This window comes from Chiloscyllium plagiosum, chromosome 22 (assembly GCF_004010195.1).
Source record: "Chiloscyllium plagiosum isolate BGI_BamShark_2017 chromosome 22, ASM401019v2, whole genome shotgun sequence".
Classification (NCBI taxonomy): Eukaryota; Metazoa; Chordata; class Chondrichthyes; order Orectolobiformes; family Hemiscylliidae; genus Chiloscyllium; species Chiloscyllium plagiosum.
In genome coordinates, this window is record NC_057731.1 from 44,412,215 (window position 1) to 44,434,533 (window position 22,319).

At 42.9% G+C, this 22,319-nt stretch overlaps 1 protein-coding gene across 2 annotated transcripts in view; it reads left to right on the forward strand.

The window, feature by feature from the left end:
• The window catches only part of LOC122561273 (solute carrier family 2, facilitated glucose transporter member 9-like), a 233,365-nt gene that overhangs the window by 111,088 nt on the left and 99,958 nt on the right, over window positions 1–22,319 (forward strand). The window lies entirely within an intron of this gene.

Sequence of the window (22,319 nt, forward strand, 5' to 3'; positions counted from 1 at the left end):
TGTAGCATGGCTCTCTGGTGCCCCAGTGCACTGTATCACTGCTCTCTGGTGCCCCAGTGGAGTGTATCACTGCTCCCTGGTGCCCCAGTACAGTGTAACACTGCTGTCTGGTGTCCCATTGCAGTGTATCACCACTCTCTGGTGTCCCATTGCAGTGTATCACGGCTCTCTGGTGGCCCAGTGCAGTGTACCAAAGTTCTCTGGAGTCCGAGAGAGGAGTATCACTCTTCTGTGGCCCAGTCCAGTGTATCACAGCTCTCTGGTGCCTGAGGGTAGTGTATCACAGCTCTCTGATGCCATAGTGCAGTGTATCACAATTCGCTGATACCCAGTGCAGTGAATCACAGCTCTCTGGTGCCCCAGCGCAGTGTATCACAGCTCTCTGGTGCCTCAGTGTAGTGTATCTAGGCTCTCTGATGCCCCAGTTCTGTGCGGCATAGCTCTCTGGTGCCATAGTGCAGAGTATCACAGCTCTCTGGTGCCCCAGTGCAGTGTATCACAGCTCTCTGGTGCCCCAGTACAGTGTAACACCACTGTCTGGTGCCCCAGTGGAGTGTATCACCGCTCCCTGGTGCCCCAGTGCACTGTAACATCGCTGTCTGGTGTCACATTGCAGTGTATCACACCTCTACTGCTGCAGTGCAATGTATCATCGCTCTCTGGTGTCCCATTGCAGTGTATCACCGCTCTCTGGTGCCCAGTGCAGTTTATCACATCTCTAGTGCTGCAATGCAGTGTGTCAGCGCTCTGGTGTCCGAGAGATGAGTATCACCACTCTCTGGAGTCCCATTGCAGTGTATCACTGCTCTCTGGTGCCCCAGTGCAGTGTATCACAGCTCTCTGGTACCCCAGTGCAGTGTATCACAGCTCTGGTGCTCCAGTGCAGTTTATCACACCTCTAGTGCTGCAGTGCAGTGTATCATTGCTCTCTGGTGCCATAGTGCCATGTCTCACGCTCTCTGGTACCCCAGTGTAGTGTATCACAGCTCTCTAGTACCCCAGTGTAGTGTATCACAGTTCTCTGGTACCCCAGTGTAGTGTATCACAGCTCTCTGGTGCCCCAGTGTAGTGTATCACAGCTCTCTGATGTCCCAGTGTAGTGTATCACAGCTCTCTGGTACCCCAGTGTAGTGTATCACAGCTCTCTGGTGCCAGTGTAGTGTATCACAGCTCTCTGGTACCCCAGTGTAGTGTATCACAGCTCTCTGGTGCCCCAGTACTGTGTATCACAGCTCTCTGGTGCCCCAGTACAGTGTATCACAGCTCTCTGATGCCCCAGTGCAGCGTTTCACAGCCCTCTGTTCCCTCAGTACAATGTATCACAGCTCTCTGGTGCCCCTGTATAGTGTATCACAGCTCTCTGGTGCCCCAGTGTAGTGTATCACAGCTCTCTGGTGCCCCAGTGTAGTGTATCACAGCTCTCTGGTGCCCCAGTACAGTGTATCACCGCTCTCTGGTGCCCCAGTGCAGTGTATCACAGTTCTCTGGTTCCTCAGTACAGTGTATCACAGCTCTCTGGTGCCCCTGTGTAGTGTATCACAGCTCTCTGGTGCCCCAGTGTAGTGTATCACAGCTCTCTGGTGCCCCAGTGCAGTGTATCACCGCTCTCTGGTGCCCCAGTGCAGTGTATCACAGCTCTCTGGTGCCCCAGTGCAGTGTATCACCGCTCTCTGGTGCCCCAGTACTGTGTATCACAGCTCTCTGGTGCCCCAGTACAGTGTATCACAGCTCTCTGATGCCCCAGTGCAGCGTTTCACAGCCCTCTGGTCCCTCAGTACAGTGTATCACAGCTCTCTGGTGCCCCAGTACAGTGTATCACAGCTCTCTGGTGCCCCAGTGCAGTGTATCACAGCTCGCTGGTGCCCCAGTCTAGTGTATCACAACTCTCTGGTGCCCCAGTGCAGTGTATCACAGCTCTCTGGTGCCCCAGTGCAGTTTACCACACCTCTACTGCTGCAGTGCAATGTGTCATCGCTCTCTGGTGTCCGAGAGATACATATTACCGCTCTCTGGTGTCCCATTGCAGTGTATCACTGCTTTCTGGTGTACCAGTGCAGTATATCACAGCTCTCTGGTGCCCCAGTGCAGTGTATCACCGCTCTCTGGTGCCCCAGTGCAGTTTATCACACCTCTAGTGCTGCAGTGCAGTGTGTCATCGCTCTCTGGTGTCCAAGAGATGAGTATCACCACTCTCTGGTGCCCCAGTGCTGTTTATCACACCTCTAGTGCTGCAGTGCAGTGTATCATTGCTCTCTGGTGCTATAGTGCCATGTCTCACGCTCTCTGGTCCCCCAGTGCAGTGTATCACAGCTCCCCGGTGCCCCAGTGTAGTGTATCACAGTTCTCTGATGCCCCAGTGCAGTGTATCACAGCTCTCTGGTGTTCCATTGCAGTGTATTACAGTTCTCTGGTGTCCGAGAGATGAGTATCACACTTCTGTGTCCCAGTGCAGTGTATCATCGCTCTCTGGTGCCCCAGTGCAGTGTATCACAGTTCTCTGGTGTTCCAGTGCAGTGTATCACAGCTCTCTGGTGTCCCAGTGTAGTGCATCGCCGCTCTCTGGTGTTCCAGTGTAGCATATCATCACTCTCTGGTGCCCCAGTGTAGTGTATCACCGCTCTCTGGTGCCCCAGTGTAGCATATCACCACTCTCTGATACCTCAGTGTAGTGCATCACCCCTCTCTGGTGCCCCAGTGTAGCATATCACTGCTCTCTGGTGCCCCAGTGCAGTGTATCACCGCTCTCTGGTACCCCAGTGTAGTATATCACCACTCTCTGCTGCTGTGCAGTGTGTCATCGCTCTCTGGTATCTGAGAGATGAATATCACCGCTCTCTGGTGCCCCAGTGCAGTGTATCACACCTCCAGTGCTGCAGTGCAGTGTATCACCGCTCTCTGGTGCCATAGTGCAGTGTCTCACAGCTCTCTGGTGCCTCGCAGATGTCTCAGAGCACTGCATCAAAACTTTGGTGCTCCTGTGCAGTCCATCACAACTCAATGCAGTACCAGGGCAGTGCACCACTGCTTTCTGTTGCTCCAGAACAGTGGACTGGAATCTAGTCGAGGAGTTCAAGGTGGTTTATATATAGATTCCCTACTTATACTGGTATATAGAATACCCATTAATCGACAGACCACGTGAGCCCCTCGATTAGAATCCAGTCTGTAACTCACTTCTGAGTATCTGTTATCCTATATGTAAACTACCGAAACCCTCAGTTAGGTTCCAGGCTGTATCCCGGATATCTGTTACTCTTTATGTAAACCACCCTGAGCTCTTCAGTTAGATTCTTCTTTGTATCCCAAGGTATCTGTTATTCTATATATAAACCACCTTGAACTCCTCGACTAGACTCCAGTCCATGACTCACTCCCGGATATCTGTGAATCTATAAATAAACAACCCTGAACTCCTCAGTTTGGTGTATCCTGGGTGTCTGTTGTTCTGTATGAAAACCCCTGAACACCTCAATCACTCCTGGGAATCTGGTCTTCAGTGTATAATCAATGTGACTAGAGATTGTAAGGATGGCCTCTCACAGGCAGGGGGATAAAAAGGAACACAGCAAGCTCATTCCCTTTATCATTTCACAGTGACGAGATGCAGGTTCATTTTTACTGGATTATTTGGGAGCTAAGTATAAGCAGTCTACCACTCCAACTGGACAAGAGACCAAACTGAGTCTATTTTCGAATAGAAAGATCAACTATTCTAACAAATTTAATTGAATGGTCTAGAATTCAACATGGCATTCCCCTACATTGAGAGAGCACATTTTGGCCACAGCTCCTTAATATAGGCAGAACGCAGCAGTGAACGGACTCAGCAGTTAGTGGCAGCAAAGCTGAGCAGAGGGGCCCTGACTGTAAAACAAAGATGGATTGAGATCTCAGTGGTAGCAGATCACTTAGTGACCACTCTAGGGTAGCTCCTGCAGATACCTGGTTTTACACAGGATTTTTGCTGGTCTCTCCTGCTCCCTGCCCATCTTTCTGTTGTTAGTTTGTGCAGCTCTTATTTTGGTACCTTTGTTTCTCAGGAGCTGGCATGATGTAGTGTGTGGTCGGCAGAGAGAGAGAGCAGCTGGGACACTCGTACATCAGCCCCACTGCCTCTGGAGCCGCTCATTACACGGTCGATCACAGAATAATATCCACCGCATTGATTTTACAGCACTCCGTTTAGCTATCAGCTCATGCCCTACCCCCAGGTTTCCATACTGCTGACTTAATTTGACATCACCCTGATGATTGATTACCCGCTGCCATATTGTCCATCCTCTCCAAACCACAGCGATCAGCCACAATTGATTGTCCTAATTTGCTTTCATCAGTCTAAGAATGTGTGGACAGATCCTGACACAGAAAGCTTGGCAGCAACCCCATCGAGGCTCAAAACTCTGCTCCCTGTTTAAATTAGGAGTTGGTGGCTACCACAAAACCCAGGGGAGGTTGCTAAATTTGCTTCCATGCGAAGTTTTATTCTTCCATCAAATCCCCCTCTCTGAATTCGTTGGGGTACAGAAATGCTCCCAAATTTCACCTCAGGTAAATTTATACTGTTTGGGAGCAAGGAACTCAGGAGCAGTTCACCAGATGACTGGGGGATGGGGGGGTGGATGATGTTGGGTATCATAATACAATAACTCCTTTATGCACCCTACACACACACACACGACAGGGTCAACACAGGGTTATATACAAACTCTCTCTACACTGTCCATATCAAACACTCCCACACAGGTACAGCACAGGGTTAGAAACAGAGTAAAGTTTCCTCCACACTTTAACTATTAAACATTCCCAAGATGGGTACAGCACAGCTGTAGAGTAAAGCTTACCCTACACTGTAACTATCAAACATTCCATGGGCAGGTACAGCACAGGGTTAGATATAGAGTAAAGCCTCCTCCATATTATTCCCATCAAGCATTCCCAGGGCAAGTATAGCACGTGGTTAGATGTAGAACAACTCCCTCTAAATGTCCTCATCATACACTCCTAGGGCAGGTATAGTAAAATTATGACACAGAGTAAGGCTACCTCCACTGAAGAAAACAGATGCCTGAATGTAAACAAACCTACAATATGGGTCATGCAAACTAAAACTCCCTCTAAACTGTCCCCTTCAAACACTCCCAGGGCAGGCACAACACAGGGTTAGATGCAGAGTATAGCTTCCTCAACATTGTCCCCACCAAACACCTCCAGAACAGGAACTGCAAGGTTAGATGCAATGTAAAACTCTCTCTACACTGTCTCCCAAAATACTCCCAGGGCAGGCACAGTATGGATTAGATACAGAGTAAAGCTCCCTCTTCATTGTCTCCATCCAACACTCTCAGGGTAGGTACAGCACGGAGTAAGGTGTTAGCCTAACAAGTAGATAAGAAGGTGATTGGGAGGAAATAATTTATTAGTGGAACAGGTAAGATATAAAGGGAAGGTGCTCAGGAGCCCAGTTTCAAGTCGAACCTGCTCCAGAAGTGAGTAATAACATCTCTGAACAAGTTAATGGAAAAATATCTTAAGACTGAATAGTTGATAAACTTAAATTCTGACTACAAGGAAAAATCCATTGGCTTTTGCCTCACCGGTGACTTAGGCTCAAATTAATATTGGTAACAGACGGTGGTTGTTAAAAGGTGAAAATTGAAAACTAAATGTTCTTTTGAAACAGAAAGTGGTGATTGAAGTTACTTTGGAACAGAATGTTGAAAACAAATGCAAAATTAGAAAATCACTTTCCTCTAACGTGTTGTGAAGCTGGATATTCCAATCTTTATAATGAACTTATGCACTCAGGTTACATCAGGGAAAAAATAGCAAGGTATGGCCTTTGCACTGACTCTTCCTACCGGTAGCAGTTCACGTATTAAGTAGTCTCAGAGCTGCAGACTCAACACTCTGATATTGAGGGAGATTTTAGAAATTCCTTTAAAAATGATGAATAAAATTCATAAGAAAACAACCTAGCAAATGCATACGATGCATAGTCAGAGTTTGCTAAATTTAGAAAGGAGGATGGATATTCTATAGAAGAATATATAATGCAAATTTAACAGACTGTATGCAATATTGCAAACATTCTAGATAGAGATTCTTAACTCAGTGTTTGCTTTTAAATTACCGGACTGTGCTGAGGTGTTAAACATGGATAGACCCTGAGTTCAGCTGGAATTAGAATTGCAGAAACAATGACATTTTTGGAATAGGTGTCAGAAAATTTTTAAACATACTTAAATAGTATTAATTGCCAGCAGTCTTAGCAACTCAACTGGGACATTCTGCCATAAAATAAAGAATTGAGGATTCAGTGGTAGGAGCAATGTAACACTCACCCAAATGATGGCCAAAAGTGTCAACATGAAAGTACCGCCAATAGAGACACCTCTCTCGCAATGTCCTAGCCAATGTCAGGAATTGGGGAACTATTAAGAAGAATGAATCCTATGAATGTCAGAAATATGCTTAATAGGTGTCCTCGATGAGATCCAAAATACTACATGCACGGAATTGTTTAAAATGGGATACAAAGATTTTCAAACTTTTGCATGATGTGGAAGTTTCAGAAAGAGAAGTCAGTGATACTGGTCAGGAAAAGGGATTTATATTTGTTACAAGAAGCTTCAGCCCAGTAATGAATGTTTTTGTCACAGATTTATTCAATTGCACTGTGTTAGATGTTGATTGCATGCCTAAAATGGATTGGTTTACATTTTGCCTGAATTCTTTAAATAATAAGGAATTAAACAAGAATTCAGAATGTGATAGTTCTTCAATTTGGGACTGACAACATCTTGTAACACAGTTTGGCAATCTATTTTTTCTGTGCAGACATCGTGTCAAGTAAAATGCCCTCACTGTTGAGTAGGGTGTCCACAAAGAAACTCAAACGAACCTGGACATGGAATTTCACGAGGCAATTGTTTTTGGGAAGTCAGTGGACTTACAGTTTACAAAATCTGGGCAATATTGTATTCATTAGGAGATTGGAGTTTAAAGTGGAAAAATATAATTATGTTAAAACTACATCAGCAGTTTGCCTATCCATCTTCTCATAGGTTACAAAATCCTATGAAAGAATGTAAGAGTAAGGGACGATAGTATGTTAAATTTCAGTGATAAATTTGAAGATGATCCATAGCAAGTTTTTCCCAGCAAAGGACTTTAACAAAATTATAATAATGGACTTGAAGATATAGGATCAGAACAAAACATTTGTGCTTCATAAACTTCAGTCAAATACAATATATAGTGAAGAGAAAAAAGTAACACTGGGCAAGGAATAGAGAAATGGATGGGTGACTTTGTCTGGAAACACCAGCTAAATTTCTAACTGCCATTGGGAGGGGAATTTGTCGATGCCACATTTAGAGATAGGTGTGAAAATATGAACGCTGTGGTATGAACACATCAGTGGGAAGTCCTTTTAGCAATGAAATGTGAAAAAGGAGTCACACATTAACAGATAAGATACTTCGTAAAATCCTAGTGGACTAACCAAGTTTCAACTTAACATCTGCATTGGTCTGGCAGACCATGTAAAGACATCACTGCAGCTGGTTGGGCCTACAATCCATATCAATTGGTTTTTGGGAAATCCAAAAATTCCTTTGTTATTGAGTGATCTTTCCTCAGGCAAGGGACCACTCTTTCTGAGCACTTGAATGCCCTGCATGCTGGGAGAAGGGCATGTATTAACGCTGAGAGAGAGTAGAGGTCAATATTTGACAAAGGTAAGGACTATGGTAGCCTAGCTGGGAGTATAATGAGAAGTACAAGTCCTTATGATTGAGAGATTATTGATCTACAAACAAATTAGAAGTTAAGTTGACAACCAAAACAAAAAAAATTGGGGAAATAAAAGCCAAAGGAACAGCCGATGCTGTAAATCGGAAGTAAAAACAGAAATTGCTGGAAAAGCTCAGCAGGTCTGGCAGAACTATGGAGAGAAATCAGAGTTAATGCTTCCTGTCAAGTGACCCTTCCTCAAAAAAAATTGGGCAGCTGGAAAGAATTTTGTGCTCATACTAAGGTACCAGATAAGAATCACTCAGCTTTCACTCAATTAAATTTATTACTACAGAAGGCTTTGGAGGTTAAATCGCTGATTCAAGAAAGAGGTGGGTAAATGTTTACATTTTAAAGGCACCAAGGGGTATGGAGAGAGGTGGGTAAATGGCATTGAGATACAGAATCAGCCAGGATCATATTGAATGGTGGTGCAGGCTCAAACAGCCAATAAATGGTCTACTCCTGCTTCTAGTTTCTATGTTTGTTATATGTATTGATAAGCACAGAAAAAGTGCTCCCTGATTAGACCCATAAAGCTAAAGCTAGAAATAATGTTCAAAGAGAAACTCAGTGATCAAGATGTTGGTGTGGATTCCCTTCTAGCAGGAAAAGAGACCTTGAAGACCTTTTTAGCTCTTGTAGCAACATACTTCAGCAGTTGCAAGTCAACCAGTGTAAAACCATATTTTGAACAGAGACAAAAAGGCTGAAAGAAAGTATTTTTGAAACTATCTAAATCAGGTGATATAGAAGGTAAACTATGGAAATTAATCAAATGTGTCTATGGGTTGATAGATGCAACAAAGGTTTGATATTTCTTAGGTAGGTCTGTCTTGCTGAAATTGTTTATATTCAACTGAAAGCAGATCCAGTTATGTTCTACTGGTATCACAAAGAGAAACTGGCAGACATCTTTATGATGCATATTGCAGGGGATGTTACAGAATTTGAGAAATATTTGACAGACAAAATCAAACATAGAGATTGGAAGTGTGGCTTCAGGAGGTTTTAAGTACATCGGGTTAAACATATATACAGATTAGGTCAAGAGTGAATATGGATCAACAGCATTACCTGGAAATTGGTAATCAAAGTTTTATTCAAAAACAGGGGAATCTGATAATTTGGCAGTTAGTTAAACAAGTAAGTAAGCCCACAGAGATATAATTTCACATCCAGGGAATAAACCTACCAGTTAAGAAGTTTTATTTGACAGTGAAATTGTTTTGCACTCAAACTTGACCCAAAGCTAGCTAAGACATATAGGAACCTGAGTAGAATAATGAAATGTGCTACTGCTTAGGATGTCTCACCAATGAATAAAACATTAAAGAAATTATTTTTTAATAGATGCACATTCAAGTTTCCAGCCCTGGCTAACTCAAAAGACAAGAAGCTTTTTCAGCAAAGCTTCACATGCCAATCTTCTTGATGGCTATTTCAATCCAGGAGCATTTGACACATTCTTGATGAAAAGAAAATGTTGTCCATTAGCCTGTAAAATCAAAAATAAAATCAAGAATAAAAAAGGTGGTTAAAAGTCTTTAGAAGTTATAGAAACTCAGGTGTATTTATCTATTGTTCTGAAGGAAATCCTATACAAGGGACAATTGAGAAATTATTATTGAGTGAAGCTTCCTCTACACTGTCCTCATCAAATACTCCCAAGACAAATACAAAATTAAGAGTAAAGCTCCATCTATACTCCCAGGGTAGATTCAACATGAGTTAGATTAAGAGCTAAATTCCCATGTCCAGTGCCCTCACGTACATTGGAGTTTCTCACAAATTATGAGGATTTTAAAGATTCCCATTTGCACTTTATTTTGATACTAGAATGCACTATTATATTTAAAGACAACAAGGCGTACATTGATGCTGTAATAGCAATAAGAGCAGTGGAGTTTAAGAAGTAGGAGCAAAATAAATCAAATGGCCTCTCGAGCCTTGTCCACTATTCCATATGTTTATGGCTGTTCTACTGCCTAAACTTGACTTTCCCATTTATGCCCTAATTCCTTGCGGATGGAAAATTTGTCTATCCCAGTCTTGAACAGTCCCAAGACAATCTGCGGTCACAGTGGCTTTATATGTGAAGTTCACTCAGTTTCCAACCCACAAAGTTTTACCAACAGACTCAATTATTTTCAGGATATTTCTAAAGTAATTATCAGTCAGTTACCCAACTAAGAATGAAAGACTTGGACTTATCACAGCAGTGGGATGTATAAAAAGTACCTCACACACAACTGAATCACTTTGCAATGCAGTTACTATTATTTTGCAGTAATAATCATCATTTTACACACAGCAATATCTCACAGGCTGCATTTGTTGTTTTTAACCATCAATTAATGGAAAAGCGATGCCAGGATGATTCCCTCCTTGTCCTCAAGTACAGCCAAGGGATACTTAGTTAGCAGAATAGGCAGAAGTAAACTAGTGCCTCATCTGAGGGACATTACCTTCAGGAATGTACTGCTCCCTTGGTACTCCTCTCTCTAGATATGTGCTGAGGTCCTGCAATGGGACACAAACACATCAACATCTAATGCAAAGGTAAGGTTAGTAGAACTACAATACCAAGACATACCAAACAAACTGAACATCTAAGATAAATTGGGGCCCATTTCTATCTTATCTATGAAAACAAATGGAGAGAAAGGAACAGGAAAAGGTCGAGAAATACCTCAATTTCAAAATAGCCAGCCTGATTTTGAAATCTCTTCACATTCTCCACCTTCCTTATGTTTGTAACTTCTCTATCCCTACAATTCTCCAAGATCTCTGCACTCCCCCTAGTCTAATCTCTTGCATATCACCAATTTTAATCACTCCATTGATGATAACTGTGCCTTCAGTTGCCTAGACCAATAATTCAGAAATTCTTTCCTCTCCGGACATCTCTTTACCCCTGTTAAAAAAATGCATATTCAATTCTTCATCTGCCCTAATAAATATTTTTGCAACTCAAGGTTCAATTTTGTTGAATGTGCATTTCAATCAAGCATCTTCAAATGGTCTACTATGTTAAAGGCAATGAATAAATGCCAGTAGTTATTGAACAAGATATAGTCCAACCAGCGTTATCACAGAATCACAGGATTCTTACAGTGCACAAAGTGGCCATTTGGCCCATCATGCCCTGCATCAGTTCTATCCCTTAGTGTCAATTTCCTGCCTTTTCCCCATATCCCTGCACACCATTTCTATTCGCATAATCCTCCAATATTGGAGGTCGCCAGGGTCAGCGGCAGTGGAAGTTTCCACCAACAGCGGGGGATGTTCCAGACCAATTGTAATGCAATAGAGATAGGTGACATTACTGGATGGTTGACTATAATCTTGAACCATTCTGACCACCATTGCAACTAAATTCACACCCATGTCAATGCTCAGTGAGGATGCGAGAGCAGGAGGCGATTACTAATGAACTTTCTTCAAACTGGGAGGCAGGGTGCGGTGGTGAGGTGAGGTGGGGAGAAAGGGAGATGTTCAGCTCTTGGCCATCTAACCTGTGTATTATCGTTACAGCTGAGGATATCTGAGAGGTGTTCTACTCCTGTTGTATCTTGGACCTGATCAGGTGTACCCTAGAACTCTGTGGAAAGCTAGTGAAGTGATTGCTAGGCCCCTTGCTGAGATATTTGTATCATCGATAGTCACAGGTGAGGTGTTGGAAGACTGGAGCTAACATGATGCCACTATTTAAGAAAGGTGGTAAGGACAAGCCAGGGAACTATAGACCAGTGAGCCTGATATTGGTGATGGGCATGTTGTTGGAGGGAATCCTGAGGGACAGGATTTACATGTTTTTGGAAAGGCAAGGGATGATTAGGGATAGTCAACATGGCTTTGTGCAAGGGAAATCATGTTTCACAAACTTGATTCAGTTTTTCTGATGAATTGACAAAGAAGATTGATAAGGACAGAGCGGTAGATGTGATCTATATGGACTTCAGTAAGGTGTTCGACAAGGTTCCCCATGGGAGATTGGTTAGCAAGGTAGGATCACATGGAATACAGAGATAACTAGCCATTCGGATACAGAACTGGCTCGAAGATAGAAGATAGAGGGTGGTGGTGGAGGTTTGCTTTTCAGACTGGAGGCCTGTGACCAGTGATGTGCCACAAGGATGTGCTGCATTTTGGAAAAGCAAATCTTAGCAGGACTTATATACTTAATAGTAAGGTCATGTAGAATGTTGCTGAACAAAGAGACCTTGGAGTCCAGGTTCATAGTTTCTTGAAAGTAGAGTCGCATGTAGATAGGATAGTGAAGAAGGCATTTCTTATGCTTTCCTTTATTGGTCAGAGTTGGGAGGTCATATTGTGGCTGTACAGGACATTGGTTAGGCCACTTTTGGAATATTGTGTGCAATGCTGGTCTCCTTCTTATTGGAAAGATGTTGTGAAACATGAAAGGGTTCAGAAACGATTTACAAGGATGTTGCCAGGTTTGGAGGGTTTAAGCGATAGGAAGAGGTTGAATAGGCTGGGGCTGTTTTCCCTGGAGCGTCGAAGTCTGAGGGGTTACCTTAATGAGGTTTATAGAATCATGAGGGGCATGGATGGGACAAATAGACAAGGTCTTTTCCCTGGGGTGGGGAGTCCAAAACTACAAGGCATAGATTTAGGATAAGAGGGGAAAAATATAAAGGGACCTAAGGAGCAATGTTTTCACGCAGAGGGTGGTGCATGTATGGAATGAGTTGCCAGAGAAAGTGGTGGAGGCTGGTACAATTACAACATTTAAAAGGCATCTGGGTGGGTATATGAATAGGAAGGAATTAGAGGGATATGGGCCAAGTGCTGACAAATGGGACTAGATTAGGTCGGGATATCTGGTTAGCATGGATTAATTGGACTGAAGTGTCTATTTCCATGTTGTACATCTATATGACTCTATGACTCTAACTGTTAAATTCCTGACCCTTGGTTTGAAGACAATGTCAAGTCACTTGGTAGAACTCTTGCCTTTGACGCAAAAAGTACTGGGTTCAGATCACAGTCTAGTGAGATGAGCAGAAAATCCACACTGACAACCCTAGTGTGGTATATCCAGGAAATGCTACACGGCGAGCAGTGTTTGTCTGGATGTAACTCAGTTAAACTGAGGCCACCCCTCGCAGGTAGATGGGAAAGATGCTGTGATCACAATTTCAAGAAAAGCAAGTGAGTTCTCCCTTGTCCTGGCAATCAACATCACTAAAACCAATCCTCCGATCATTATCATTTTGCTGTGTATGGGATCTTGCTGTGTGAAAATTGACTGCTGTATCCCACGGTGACTACACTTCAAAAGTATGTAATTGGCTGTGAATTGGATATCCCAAGGTGGTGAAAGGCGCTACAGAAATTCAAGTGCATTCTATCCTTCCTTCCCTTAATCGTTCCCCACCATCGGAAGGGAATCTGGACTTCTTTAAAAAATTAGAATGCACTGGATTTTTGCTTCAACAAAAGGAGAATCTTCCAGGTTTCTCCATTCAGACAGGCCCAGAATCAATCCGAAACAGGAGCTGCTGTTTGTGCGATTTAAGGTTCATAACACACCAGCTGAGAAACTGCTGATGCTGTTGTTTTTGAAGCCCCAATTGCTTGTCTCAAGGCCCCCTTGATTCAGGCAGATTTATGCAAGAGCTTGCTGCTGTTATTACAAGTCTGAGCTTATTGGGAAATTGCTACATTATGTAGAGTGTCTAACAAATTGCTTATGTTGGTATAATTGGATTACAACAGCAGTGCAATCCCAGAGGAAAGATTAGCAAAGCGAAGGCACTCGCCAACCTCCGAAGCCATGCATTTGCATTTTTTATTTTTTGCTTCTTCCCCATCCCTCTCTCTCTCTTTCCCTTCCATTCACAAAGCATGCATGTCTCATCCTGCTGTATTAGAAGCAGCCCAGTGCGTTTTTTGTTGTTGTCATTGGTGGATGCCTGATGACTCAATTACAGGTCCCCATGCTTCAGCCGGTGTGTATCATATACAGTCCCAGATTGAGATGTAATGATCACCCAGTCACAACCTTTGTGGTTTTACAAGGCTAATCTGACATGAACTGAGGGTTAGGGCACCAGCAAGCCTATCACCAGAGCTCACCCCTGACTCATCATGCAGCCAAAATTGTGGATTTATTGGTGATCATATACAATTCCTTAACACATATCTCCCAACTTTCCATAGGATAACCTCATGATATCTCAAAGTGCTATACAGCTAATGAAATACTTCCTGAAGAATAATATAGGAAATGGTGTATCGTAAATGAATATGGGTTCTTCAGGTCTTCGTATAGGTTCAGGCCAGACCCCGAGGTTACTGTTTAACAATACTTACTACATGATAGAAAGGCCACAGAGCAACTTGCTTCAAAAGCTTCAGAAGGTCAAACTTTTTTTGCCAACCATTAACATGTAACGATCATTACCGTGACAGCACAGCATACCTCAGGTGGTTGTCCTCAACTTCACTAAACCCTATCTCGATACCTACCCCAAATTCTTTTCTGAATTTCCAACATTATTAACTAATTGCACTTTCTTAACCTTATTGGCCGAAATATTTAACTAAAAGTATTTCTCTTAAGTCAATAATAAATATCCCCCTCAGTTCCAAAGAGAGAGTTAACTTATTTCTCTCTCTGCTGATGTTGCCAGAACGTCTGAGTTTCCCCTACACTTTCTGTTTTTGTTTCAGGTCTTCAACAATCGCAATAATCCCCTTTTGTTTTGCCCCTTAAAACTGAATGTATTTCCATTCCCCTCCCCTCCCATGAAATCCACTATTCTCAGTTTCACACACTGTGGAGATCTCACAATTCCCCCTGAGTCAGTCATTCAAAATGGGGTAGAAGGCCATTTGGCAGGAACACTGTCCTGGAGCCAGCTGAACCAAAAAGAATATGATTAGTAACAATGGATGGAATCTGATAGGAGCTACGGTGAGAAATCATGCAAGAATTCCAGCAAAGCTTGACTCAATGTCAAGAACAACCCACTTCATCTCTTAACTACAATCCGTGTGTCAGGGTAAGATTCTTGCTAGGGAACAGCAAATTGCCTATTCTGGGGAATTATTGCTTGATCAGTAGGTGGAAATCATCACAAATTGTTGTCCAATCCACTTTGGGTGAAAGTTCATGTATCTGGAGAGGCTGAGGAAATTCCTTACATGATGAAGGCCTGTCCTAGTCCAAGTTGAAGGCATGATTTTGCCAGAAATTATCTTGCTGATATGTGCCTTGTACCTTGTGTAGGACACCTAACTGCACACAAGCCTGCTGACCTCATAAGGGCTTGATCTGATTTCAAAAGGCGCTCTAATAACTCATTGTACTTAAGTGTTGCCTCAAACCCCCTGGGGCTGTTAGAGACCTCCAGGAGGCTAGATCTCAGTACGTGATGATGAAATGTTCACTGTGTAAAGTCACTTTAAAGCACAATGCACAATAGAGATGGCTGATCCTGAATTAAGAAAGAATTTTGTATTAAAATCATTGGCATTTTAAGTGACAGACTGAAAATGCCTATCCCAATTATCAAATAGCCCTAAAAGGCAAACAATTTTTTTGGATTCAATTTCAGTTTGCTGGACTTTCTTTCACTGTGGAGGTGATCTGTTTAGTTTATTTTGAAACGAAGAACTTGCATTGCAGAACTGCGGAAAGTGGTCAAAAATGCTGCACTGAAAGCATTGGATGCCCCCTGTTGGGCAATCTTGTTACTTGCGATGCTTTCTTGCAGCACAATGTCAGCAATTCAAAGTGGCATTTCCCATCCTTTTCTAATTTTTGGTGAGTTTCTTGTTGGATCAAGGAGAGACCTCTGGGCCTAGATAACCTTCAGGCTCAGAGCAAGCCTTGGACTTCGGTCTCATAACATCCCCGTCAGACACTCTGACTGGGTTTACCTTGTTTGCTGGACTGCTTGCTAAGAGTAAAAAAAAACCTGGAGATGCTGGAATCCAAAGTAGACAGGCAGGTGGCTGGAAGAACACAGTAAGCCAGGCAGCATCAGGAGGTGAAGAAGTCGACATTTCGGGTGTAATCCTTCTTCAGGACTGGGGGTGGGTGTGGGGGGAGCTGCAGATAGAGAGGGTGGCAGGGGCAGGATGATGAAGTGGGGATAGGTGAAGACAGGTAGAGGGTATGACCTGGTTAGTCAATGGGAGGAAGGAATCCGCTTGGTGGCAGGGAGGAGTGGAAGGAGAGAGGAGGGGCTGGGATGAGAGTCAGGGGATGGGAAGGGAGGTTATTTGAAATTGGAGAACTCAATGTCGAGTCCTCTGGGCTGTAGGCTGACCAGGCGGAAGATGAGGTGTTGTTCCTCCAATTTGTCATGTGGTTCGTTGTGCAATGGAGGAGACCAAGGATGGTCATGTCAGAATGGGAGTGGGAAGGTGAAATAAAATGGGCAGTGACTGGGAGGTCCAATTGGCTGCTATACTCAGCAAACCAAAGACTGCAAAATCTCAAGAGAGTTTATCGTTGAGGACTCCAACTACTGTTCCATCTCAAAAAAACTAATTTTTCAATACACTGTAACTGCATGAACTGGCCAATCAATGTAAACCATTGATGAAGGAGCCTGATAATTCCCTTGGTTGTCAGGGTCTAGTGGTTGAAGCAGCACATTCAATAATAATTTTTTTTTCAGAGTGAGGTAAGTATTAAACCCTATCCAGGACTGAGTTAAAAAAAAGTCTGCTGAGGTTTCAGCAATACCTCACCAAATCAGGATATCATTAGTCATGGGCTGCACTGTGTACTGGCTCTGAAGCTCCTGATGAAGGAGCAGAGCTCCAAAAGCTAGTGCTTCCAAATAAAGCTGTTGGACTATAACCTGATGTTGTGTGATTTTTAACCTTGTACACCCCAGTCCAACACCGGCACCTCCAAATCATGACCTTGAAGCAGCTAGTGTTTCAAATGGAAACCCAAGACAGGTCTGACTTGTCCACGTATGGAGTCAGCTTTACGAGGGGGCATAGCTTTAAATTAAGGGGTGGTAGATATAGGACAGATGTTAGAGGTAGATTCTTTACTCAGCGAGTCGTGAGTTCATGGAATGCCCTGCCAGTAGCAGTGGTGGACTCTCCCTCTTTATGGGCATTTAAACAGGCATTGGATAGGCATATGGAGGATAGTGGGCTAGTGTAGGTTAGGTGGGCTTGGATCGGCGCAACATCGAGGGCCAAAGGGCCTGTACTGCGCTGTATTTTTCTATGTTCTAAGTTAATTTTCCAAAACTTATGTCTAAGTGTCTGTATGGGTCCTTCAATAGTGTTGAAGGGCTGCAAAAAGGAAGGGCACTACTTGGCTGGTGTGACGTTGCCTCTTCAGAATATTTCTCACCACCTTACTTTTGGTAAATCTTGAATTACTTCACCTCACTTTGGGTAAGCAGTCAGGCCACTATCTCGGGGAAAGTCTCTGAGAATCTTCTCGCCTTCAGATTTGTCTGAGAAGTTCACTGTCTCCATCAGACTGGTATCTCCATTGTTGCTACCATGTTGTATTGTGTTCTAATGTTGGTTCGTTAGATCTCCATACAGACTCGGGCCAGATCTCTAGGCTGTTATTAAACAGCATTTAATTACACACTGTGCACAATGGTAAGGCTACTTGCTGATGAGCTGTACAGAGCCCACTGTCTCAGCAGAGCACTAACACATGGCAATTGAGGACACAGTGAAGGTACAACTTATCTTTGAGACTCATCTGCATATTCATTAAACTCCTATCTCGACAGGAAAAACAGCAAGCTCATTCAAACATTGACCCAAAAAGCTGCAGTGAACTCACCCAGTATCGTCTTCAAAACAACAACCAAGGGATCTTTTTATGTGCACCTTAGAAGGCAATTGGGATTTCAATTTAATGTCACAACAGAAAAATGGCACCTCTGACAGGGCTGTAGTGTCAGGCTGCTGTGTTTATTCACACCACAGACTATGACTTGAACCTACACTCTCTGACTTGGAGGTGGGTATACTGGCCATTAAGTCATAGCCATTACTGATTTCTCAAAACTGAAATGATCTGAGTCTACTGTAACAGTTTTGTGACTTGGAACAAATTTGGTGGATAACACACTCAGTAATGGTATTGTTCCTCATATTTCTTTTTGTGGCTATGTATTTTTCTTTTTTTACCTTTTTTTCTTATTCACTCACTTCAAATTGTGTAGGAAATGTCTTTCCCTAAGTGCAGAGATGTTGTGTCGCCCCAAATGTAGACAGTCAATTCATTTTAAGCAACTTGGCTCTTGGACAATTATCAAAAGCCCCAGACCTGCAGAACTGGAACTTATAGGCTCAATAAAGTCTAAAACCACTTATTTCTATAATCACACAGTGAAGTGGAAAGTATCCTACAGAGACAAAGAATCCTTCAAAATCAGTCAAAACAGTACTAGTTTAGTACTGGAAATCCTCTGACCTACGTCAAAAGACAGAGTGAACTCCGAGTGAGTCTCCAGACTTACCTCTAGTTAAAAATACCTAGACTGTCTTCATAGATCTCTTTGATGGTATTGACTGGTTTCTTTGACAGATTTGATAGTTCTTTGACAGTTTGTCAGTTCCAATAAGTTTATGCACTTATTTTACATAAGCATATCTATTTTTACTGATCCCAAAGGCCACCTGACCTCTCCTAAAGGGTTACCTTAGCACGGTGGCTCAGTGGTTAGCACTGTTGCCTCACAGTACCAGGAACTCAGGTTCGACTCCACTCTGGGACGGCCGTCTGTGTGGAGTTTGCACATTCTCCCCATGTCTGCATAGATTCCCTCCGGGTGCTCCAGTTTCCTCCCACAGTCCAAACTTGTGCAGGTTAGGTGGATTGGTCACGCTAAATTGTCTGGGTGGGTTAGCCATAGGAAATGCAAGGTTACGTGGATGGAGGCAGTGCTGGGGAGTGGGATGCTCTTCAGAGGTTTGGTGTGGACTCGATGGGCCAAATGGCCTGCTTCTACACTGTAGGGATTCTATGACTTCCATGATGATACATCTCACCCAAAGGATGCCTTATCTCAACTGAAGGACAACTTACTTCCCTCAAAAGTGCTCTGAGACAGCTCCCAAAGGCATGCTTACCTCTCCAAAAGGGCATCCACAGATGCTGCCACAAGCTTCATGCCTACATGGTCTGATCTGCACAATTGAGTTTCAGATTCGGCCCTCACCAAAATCACGCAGGAGTGGAGGCAGCTGATGATTTAAATAGTGCACTGCCTCCGTACACCACATGAGCACAAATCCTGAAATGTCTCCTTTCAATCTCCAGAAGAATGAAGTGTGTGTGTGTGCGTATATAACAGGACCTTGTGAGTGTTTGTGTAACAGGACTGAGTACCTTCACACTGACTGTAACAGGACTGAGTGTCCCAGCATAGACTGTATGTAACAGGAGCATCTTCCTCGTAGTGTCGTGGGCAGTATTTTTGAAGAAGTCTGCCTCTGTATATAAGGATTGTACTGGAGTTGTCCATTTAAGTTACACTGCATCTGAAACCAGTGAACTTTAACTTGGCCTTTCCAGTGAGGAAGTGTGGGGAGCCCAGTGACTGCTGGTGGTTTGGATGCTGTTTACCAAACAATAGAGGCATCGCTCACTGTGAGATCCTGCGCCGCCTGTTCCCTTCGTATTCATCTTATGGTTTGCCAGGGGCTGAAGTTATTAAGTTTTCACTGCAGTCATTCATCACCTGCACACAAGTTAGCACAGCAGAGCTAGGTCCTTGGAAATGATGTCTTGTACAATAATTAAGTAAATGAGAAAGTTAAATCTTGCTTGGGAGCTTTGAGAAATGAAATGGCAGTGAGTTTGGCAGCCTCTCCGTGAAAATTAAGAGACATTTCACACTCCCTGAGTAACCCCAGCGTCATATTTTACCCAAGCAGAGGGAAATTGACTCGTAATTAGTGCTGTCATGGAGTTTTTTGATGGGCGAATAATTCATTAAACGTTTTGCAGTGAGAGATTCTAATGGGGAATCGTACCAGAGGGCTGGATTTAAACCTCATTATGGCTAACATGCCATTAATACAGATTCAACCCACTTTAGTAAAGTTACTTACCAAGCGCATTCAATGAAGGCAAGCAAGTCAGGTTGGGAGTTATTTTGAAGGATTTTTTTTATTTTGCTTCAACCATTAAGATATGCTCCTTTGGCACCTTAACCTGTTGTACTAACATGCATTCCTGCTGCAGGGACTGAGCTGAGGCAGGTCTCTTTGGACTTGAAGGGCTCAGTAGGATACAAAGTGGCTTGATAAAACTGTTGTAAGTTTATTTATGTCCCTATCTATGTAAAAGCTGGGCCTCCCCTGATTTTGCTTACCATTGGGTCAGACGTAATGCTGTTTTATAATGGCAAGATCAATATACTATATATCCCGTACCATGCTCACGCCTGGTCAACAGTGGCTGCTCCACGCTGTAAAGTCTCAGGGAGGTCAGTCAGAGTTCATTTGCAATTTAGAAAAAGCATGTTTTTAATTTCAGGCCAGGCCTTTGTTCTGAGGAAGGGTCACTTGACCCAAAACATTAACTCTGATTTCTCTCCACAGATGCTGCCAGACCTGCTGAGCTTTTCCAGCAATTTCTTTCTTTTTTTTAAAGATTGTGCTTGTATTCGTACAAAGGGGATAACATTTTTCCAGCCAACATAAAAGCTGGAGGATGTAGCATATTTATATATTTGTACATATATACGTAATAATGTGTTTATGTTATGGCCTTGCAGAGCACACAGGGGAGATTTACAAAAATTGGTTCCAAGCAATGGTTTCAATGATGTGAAGAGACTAGAGAAACTGTAATTTGTCATCCTCAGAGACGGGAAGGTTAGTAGGAGATTTAATAGAAGTGTTGGAAACCAGGAAGTCAAAATTATTGTACATTCACTGTATTTCCTTCCTCTGGTTGTTTCACGTCATCTTTCAAATGCTAGCACAGGAGGTGAAGATATTTACAGGTGGATGCAGGGAATAATATTAATTATTGAGGATGTGCTTCATTATGACGGGATAGGGAGAAACTGCTTCCAATTGCAGGACGATGAATAAATGAAAACTGCTTATTTAAGGCCATTGAAAGAAATAAACTGAAAGGAGGATAAGAATGTTGTTTGCACAGTGTGTCATTATGATCTAGAACACATTGCCTGAAAGGACAGTGAAAGCAGACTCAGTAGGAACTTTTAAAAGGGAGATTTGGAGAAATGATTGAAAAGGAAATATTGCAGGGCTATGGGGAAACAGCAGAGGCATGTAAGTGAGCACAGGTAAACTGAACTCAATGGCCTTTGTTGTACCCTCTACAATTGAATTAATTGTTGTTAGAAAAAGTATCAAGCCTGAGGATTGGGAGCATTTTAGAATTTAGCAAAATAAAAGAAGGAAAATAGCATATCAGCGTAAAATTGAAAACACATAGAAATTGGCTGTAAAAGCTTCTATAAATATGTGAAGATTAGTAAACACAAATGTAGGTCCCTTATAGTCAGAAGCTGGGGAAATTATAATGGAATGAATGAAGAAATGACCGAGGAATGGAACACATACTGTAATTCTAACTTCTCAAAAGAGGGCTCAAATAACATCCTAAAAAAGATAGGGAACCAGGATCTGGTGAGAAATTGAAAGAAATTAGTATTATTTTTAAAAATGGTATGGGGGAACTAAATGGGGCCTGATAATCCACATCCTAGAGCACTGAAGGAAATGGTGTGGGAAATATTGGATGCATCAGTCATCATTTTCTGTAATTCTACAGATTTGCAAGGTGATCAATGTAACCTCACTATTTAAAAAGGGAAGGAAAAAAACCCAGAGGATTACAGAGAAATTAGGCTAACAACAGTAGAGGGGGAAATGCCACAGTCAATTATAAAAAAAGGTGATAACAGAACATTTGGAAAGCATTAACAGGATTGCCAAAGCCAACATGGGTTTATGAGAAGCAAATCAGTTGGATAAATATAGTAGAGTGTTTTGAAGATGTAACTGATAGAGTAGATAAGGGAGAACCAGTAGATATGGTGTATTTGGGTTTTCAGAAGGCTTTTAATAAGGTCTCTTACAAGAAATTCATGAGCAAGGTAGAAGGACATGGAATGGAAGTAATGTATTGGCATGGACCAAGAATTGGTTGATAGACAGGAGACAGAGAATGGGAATAAATAGGTATTTTTCTGAGCGGTAGCTGATGGGCTGAGACCACAACTGGAGTATTGCATGCAGTTTTGGTCTCTCTACCAAAGAAAGGATACACTTACCATTGAGGGAGTAAAGCGGGGTTTGATTGGGCTAATGCTGGAGATGGAAATTGTGGTGCTGGAAAAACACAGCAGGCCAGGCAGCATCCGAGGAGCAGGAGAATCGACGTTTCGGGCATAAGCCCTTCTTCAGGAATGAGGCTGGTGTGCCAAGTGGGCTGAGATAAAAGGTAGGGGGTGAGGGACTTGTGGGGAGGGGGGCTGAGAATACGATAGGTGGAAGGAGGTGAGGGTGAG